Here is a 7504-nt window from a genome sequence, read left to right as displayed (position 1 = left end):
GGGGGGGGGGGGGGTTATAATGAAAAGAAAACAGCACTTCATAAACGTAATCCGACAAAATTCTTGAACGTATCACACACCAACACACACGATAGCGTGGCTTCAGAACACACAAAAATTCATAATAATGAATAACAATAATAATAATTGCAATTACATAGCGCATTATACCCATGCTCTGTCTATGCGCTTTTTGCAACTATCATTATCTACCCCAGCAGACCCTACATAAAAAACCCAGAAACATCCTCGGCTTCCCTGGAAGCATACAGTGCAAGCAGCGGATTCCATGCACTCAAACACTAATAAACTAACTCCCAAAAAAAATGTAATTCAAAAACAAACAAAAAACAACCCAGCAGTTAATAAAAAAAACCCCGACCAAAGCTAAATGCTGCGTGAGAGGACAGAGTCAAGGAGCGTAGTAGATCTACCGTATACACTCAACAAACGGGTACTGAGCAGGTGAGGGGAGGAACGAAAAAAAAAAACCGAAAAAAAGAAGAAAAAAAAAGAAAAGAAAAAAAAAACAACAATAAAAAGTAAAAGAAACATTGTCCAGCTTCACAATCGAGGCAGTGCCACAAACAAACAAACAAACCGACAGACTAAACAATTGTGCAGTTGAGAGAGCGCGTATGCCCGCGCGCAGTATAAAGCTTTCCACATACATATGGGGGGAGGAGAGGGGGGAGGGTAAATATAAGGGTCAGAACAACAGAGTATACACGTATGGAAATGGCGTAAATTAATACGTTCAAATGTATTTTTAATTATCGTAGAGATATGAATTTATAATACAAATCATCACATCACACAAGGCGACAGGTAACAAAAAGAGTGCCAAGAAGAGACCACTCGTCATTCCCCTCGGTGCAAACGAGGTGGTGACCTTGTCTTCCTAAAGTCGATCGATGATACGACCCATGCCGGAGCGCGACACAAAACCCCCAGCTGGTTGGGGGGGAAATTTGACCTCACTTGAGGAGGTCACTCGCAGTTGCACGACCTTGACCTCCTCCTCTTAGACAGAACAACATAAAAAAAACCTGACCGTGAAGAGGTCACACTGGCCGTGACACGACCCCGACCTCTCCACGAAACAGAACAACATAAAAAACTTGACCTTGCCGAGTTCACCCAAGGTCGCATAACCGTGACCGAATCCCAGCAAACATAAAAAAACCCAAGACAAAACACAAGAGTAGAACCATGGTAATATAATGAAAATTGTTCCCAAAGTGTCGGAAAAAATGCATTGAGTAGAATAACAATAAGTGTAATTACTGGAGTAAACGAAATGAACCCTCGGAAATAATAAATAGAACCACGAGCGATGCACAGCATACATACAACCCCCTACACACAACACACAACACGAAACACGCACGGCACGCAATTCCAACACACATAACAAGCAACACCCCCCACACCCCTCAACACACATTTAATTATATATATAAAACACACAACCCGAACACACACACACAACACACTGACCCAGCAGAAAGACCAAAAAACTCAATTAATTCACAAATATTCTCTCCCCGCACGAGAATCGAACTGGGGTCTTCTGCGCGCGACAGCGAAGTGCCTAACTGCTCCACCAAAGACACCAGAGAATTGACAAAGTCTTGATTCCAAACCAAAGGCCGCACACGAATCACAACAGGCGGAAACACACACCCACAGTTACATGTTACTAATAATAAAGATAAGACGAGTCACGAAACCAAATACAACAAAACGGAACGAGAAGCAAGGAAAACATAACTCCGGCGACCCACGGCGGGCCAGCGAATCACGAGGGTGGGAGAAAAAATATTGCACCAAAGACTGAAACGTTGACGGGGGTGAAAGGATTCTGACTAAACAACTAGATTAGTGGAGTATACACTACCGTGCTCACACAGACACACACAGACTCCGAGAGCCTTTTAGAAACCTGTTCACAATCACATAGCAAAGGTGCTTATAACACACTTGTGTTCACGACCCAAAGCAAAAACATGTAGATCAACACACAGCAAAAGAAGAACACATTTGTGCACAAACACTAGTCCAAACACACACACATATACACACAAACACACACTCACACTTGTCTGCATAGCACAAGAACACATTATGTGCTCACACACTAGTCCACGCACACACACTCACGTGTTCCACACAACAGACAAGTCCTCACTTAAAGCAAAAGTCAAACAACGGACTGGGACATATCATCAAGACGGCGCCAGCACACGCCACACGCCACCAACACAGGTAAGCCTACACGAGAACATACATCAAACACTATGTAGCCTATGTATGTAGGTATGTACTTTGTTCAAATGCACAGAGAAGATTTAGCAATATCTGTCCGGTGAAAAGTTAAGAGTGAAGACACACTGGACAATACACACCAGCGCTCACACAAACAGGAAGTTCTCTGCCACCAGGAGCCCCCGCCCCCCCAAAAAAAACTACGCGAAATTTTCAACATTTCACGCCCCTTACAACAATGTAAGGTTATTTGAGAGGTGGAATCTCTTGAGTTTTAACATCCATCTCTGATAACATCCATCTCTGATAACATCCATCTCTGATAACATCCATCTCTGATACTTATAGAACCGAGCCAAATGAGAAGATTCATGTGAAGTACCTTTCCCAAGGACACAACGTAAGCCCAAGCTGGGTCTCAAAACCCCCGAAATGGCAATCTCACCATTAGGAGTCCGGCACCCTAACAACTAGACCACCGGAGGAATTTTTTACATTCAGGGAGATTTGGTCAAGAAATTCACGCCGAAAGCCTATTTCCGATAGGCCAACTACACAAGTCCGAAAGGAATCGAAGTTTCGATTTTCCGACAAAAACTTTGTTCATTCCTGTCCCATCTGGCAAAATTCAAGGAGTTTTCAAGGAGGTTCCTCAAATTCAAAGAGTTTTCAAGGAGATTTCTCAGTTTTCAAAGACTTCTTGAACTCAAGGAGGCCGCAGGAACCCTGAGAACAGAGAAATCCCGAACCACTGCGTGCTGCTGACAGAAATCCAGAGCCCATCACTTCGTCACCAGATCCTTCACGCGTGTGGGCGGGTGGACACAAACGACGATGGGACATAGGAGAAACATACGAGGAACATACGGCACAAGATAGCAGAAGCCTGCTGGAATGTTCATGGATACACACTAACAAAACAGACCCTTGCACATACACAAGTGCACTGGAAAAAAAGCAAACAAGATGGCAGAAAAAAATGAAACAAGCAAAAGTGATTACAGTTAAAGCATCAGCAATTGGGGACTCTACGGAGAATGTGTGTGTGTGCACATGTTTGTGCGCGCGCGTGTGTGTGTGTACGTGCGAGAGTGTGTGGGTGTGAGTATGCGTGTGTAAGGGTGGGGTTCGACAACTCTCTGGGCCATAAATATCAACAAAGAGGAACTTGTGCTTTTTTAGTTTTAGTACGAGTTTTACGTCACATGCAACACAATAAGGTCATATGAGCGCCAGAAAATTAGAGATATTACAAACATAAAAAAGAAGAAGGAAAGAATAAGGACGACAGATGTTTGATAGGAAAGAAGAAGCAAACCACACCAGAGCACCCGCCAACCACCCACTGTGTGCGTCTTTTGATGTCATAGTTGCCAATGTGCCTGAAGCGTGTCGGTGCTTGCGTGTCGTGTATGTGTGTACGCGTGTACAAGAAGACACAGGTGTGTATCACAGGTAAGTATTGAATGTTTGTGACCATGTGTGTACATCTCCTGATGCACTTCAACATCCCCACCCCCCACCCACCCACACGTAACTGATAGCCTGTACAGTAGTAATAGTAGTAGTAGTAGAAGTAGCAGGAGTAGCAGTAGGAGTAGTAGTGGTAGTAGTCGTGTAGGTTCAACCATATCCAAACGACCTGGGGTCATTTTGTACCCCCGAGGTTGTATTCTTCACATTTTAGAATACTTCTAGTACAAAAATCTCTTTGAAACTTTCAGCGTTTCTCAAAAACACATTTTGACAGACTGCTATGCAAAGCGTACAGGTCGGATTAACGAGTAAATTTCCTCTTTGGGAAGTGGTGGCACAGAGTTCCCCACGTCGTATGGATACGATAGTAAAACACGACGTACGAATAGGGTTAATCCAACGTTATTTCTGCCCCGTTCAAACGTCCCTCATCAGAACGTTACATTTCTCCGTACTATCTCTCCATCCTCAAAACTTCCGCAGCGAGGTTTCGTTTCCTCGTGACTCGTAGGAGGGGTAAATCTTCCTGCCGCAGCTGCTGCGTCCCGCAAAGCCTGCGACCTACAACGACTGACAGCCCACGAGGGAACTCACGACGTAAAGATTGCCAGATTTCTGTGCATCTTCCAACCATAAGGGGCAGCTGACGCGACAATGGGAATGTTTATCCAGTTGAGAGTCAGAGAGAGAGAGAGAGAGAGAGAGAGAGAGAGAGAAAGAGAGAGAGAGAGAGAGAGAAACGCAGAGACAGCGATAGAGATTGCGAGAGTGGGGCAGAGAAAAAGAGAGAGGAAGTTCACAAGGACTGAGAAGCTTGAAGCACACAGGGTGAATAAATCATCAAACACCAGCCCAAAGCAAGCTCCATTCCTTCCAGCACAGAAGGGCATTGTCCTAAAGTCCTAGCACAGAGGGACCATGTCCTAAAGCCTTAAGTCCCAGCATCAACCCCAGACACACTCACCACAAACTCGCAAACACACAAACGTCAACGCAATGAGGAAGAAACATTATTTGCTTTTGGCGAAATAATAAATCAAATGAAGAAGAAGCGCATCTGACGAATTCAACAACTTGCCCGCTGATTGGAAGAAAGAAAGCAACAACAACTGCAGCACACAAAAAAAAAAAAAAAAAAAAAAAAAAAACTCTGAATAGTTTTGCGCCCATTTTCTCTGAACCCAGCACCAGTCAAGGAAACACACTTCCCTTTTCACTCGCTCACTCTTTCCGTCTCTCTCTCTCTCTCCATGCCATTCATTTCTCGATCAAATAATTTGTTCCACGCACATATAACAGCTCCGAATTATGAACATTGGTCGAGCCAGTAAGAAAAAAATCTTGCGAACCCATACAGCGGTTCAACGCTTGACACACACGCACACATACATATAAATATACATACGTACACACACATACATATATATATGTATTGACACACACATATATGGTCGCTTTTAAGCACAAGGCGGCTACCCCGAAAAATGCTGTTTCGAGAAAATCGAAGATTAAGTTTTTGGAGCCTCTTTCAGTTTGTTTAAAAGACATGGAGTTTTCTCGATAACCAAACAAATACACACACCAGTGAAACCAAACTTCTCCTATAGGTGGGGCAATGCCCACTTTTGGTGTAGGTCAAGATTTGTGGTAACCCCCGAAACCTGGGTTAGCCTGCTTTACTGTCCTTAAAAGCGACCGTATATATACGTCCACACACACATACATAAAATATATATGTATTGACACACACATATTATATATACGAGCAAACCCCACACGATAAAACGACAGTCAGGCAACAAGAAGACAGACAAAAAACGTGTAGTAGTTGAATGTGAGCATTATCACGGATGGGTGCAGAAGGGGAGGGGGAGTGGGGGGTGGGGGGGCTGGAACAACCGCCAGACGGGGGGACACACACACACACACACACAGCCGTCCTGATTTTCCCGGTCCCCCTCCCTCCCCCGGGGTCACCATCGGGCCAGACGGGGACACACACACACACAGCATTCATGATTTCCCCAGATCCTCCCCTCCCCCACACCCCCCGGGGTCACCATCGGAGGTGAGAGTGTAACAACAGCGGGCCAGAATTATCTACACAACAATAGTAGCTAGAGGCTAGGCTTGACACTCAGCGGCTAACTAGATGGAACAGCGTGGCTCTACACACTAAGCCAGACTCTTTTTCTCTCCCTCTCCCCTCCTCTCTCTCTCACACACATTTCACAAATGTCTGGACACACACACATACATACATATATATATTTATATTTATATATATATAGTTAAAATGGGGGGCAAAAATGAAACATCAATTCAACGCATGAGTGAAAGAAGGGAATACGATGAAACCCCAGAACTAGAAGTAACATCATGGCTCTAGACATTTAGCCAAACTCTCTTCCTCTCTCTCTCTCACATACACACACACACACATTTCAGTGTCTGCAACACATACATATATTTATATCTATATATTGTTAAAATGGGGTGGGGGGAAAAAAATGGAACTCAATTTCAATTCAAATATTGACAAGCATGAGTGAAAAAAAAAACAAGACACAAAACCGCATAGCTAGAAGTAACATCGGTGGCTCTACACATTTAGCAAGACTCTCCCTCTTCTCTCTCTCTCAAACACACACACATTTCACATTGTCTGACCACACACACACACACACACACACACACATATCAACATCATCATTGCCTTTCTCACCCTGGATCAGGATATAGGCTACGAACACACACACACACACACACACACACACATATATATGTAGTTTAAAATAGAAAACAAAAGGACCCAGCTAGCAGTCCAACAACACATTGTGGGCAGGCCTGAGCGAAGACAAGACGGGGCAAAAACCCCGAGCACAACACTGCTTGCTACTTAACTACCAACGTCCCGGTCAGCTACAGCGGGACATAAGGACGACCCAACAACACTCACAGGTGTGGTCAACACACACACGCACAAACACACACACATGCACACACACACAGAGAGGTGGTCAAGCATCAAGAACCAGGGCACTCACTAACACTAACAGCGTACAGATTTTTTTAAAAACCACCAAAAAAAACCCCACCTCGGGGGGATGAACAAAAAAACAACTTTGCCTTTGGCGACACAGAATATACAGCTCACTGAAACCGACACACTTGTGCCCGTCGCTCAAAACCAGAGCAGTTTGACCAGGACTTGGGAAGAACACTACCCACACACAGGTATGAATGGCTAATTTTAAAAAAACAAAAATTCTACAACCAGTGTCAGAGACACACGCACACAAAACAATCAAACGATCAGGCAAGACAACCACCAGTACAAACGACCATTTCTAAATTCACCCCTCCCCTTGCAATTTTTCTAAATTTAAAACGACACTGTCCAATAGAATCACCTGTCTCAGACAATCACCTGTACAAGACAATCACCTGTCTCGGACAATCACATTTCTTCTCCACAATAGATATTGTGGAAAAATTTTTTGACCGAGTACTAGATTCATGAAAGAAGAAAAAAAATCTACACCATCCAACAACCCGACACGGACTCAACCCAAAGACACACTACCACACACACTGAATGCAAGCCACAAACAAACCAACAAACAAACCAACAAACAAACAAACAAACAGTGCTTATAATAATAATAATAATGCCAACATGGAACTAGTAACGCAGACTATAACACTGAACATTTTTGTGAGGCGAGGGGAAAGGGGGGAGGGAGGGAGGAGGAGGAGG

Source organism: Aplysia californica, unplaced genomic scaffold, assembly GCF_000002075.1.
Source record: "Aplysia californica isolate F4 #8 unplaced genomic scaffold, AplCal3.0 scaffold00042, whole genome shotgun sequence".
NCBI classification, from domain to species: domain Eukaryota; kingdom Metazoa; phylum Mollusca; class Gastropoda; order Aplysiida; family Aplysiidae; genus Aplysia; species Aplysia californica.
The sequence above is the reverse complement of the archived record's forward strand: the minus strand, read 5'-3'. Positions refer to the sequence as shown.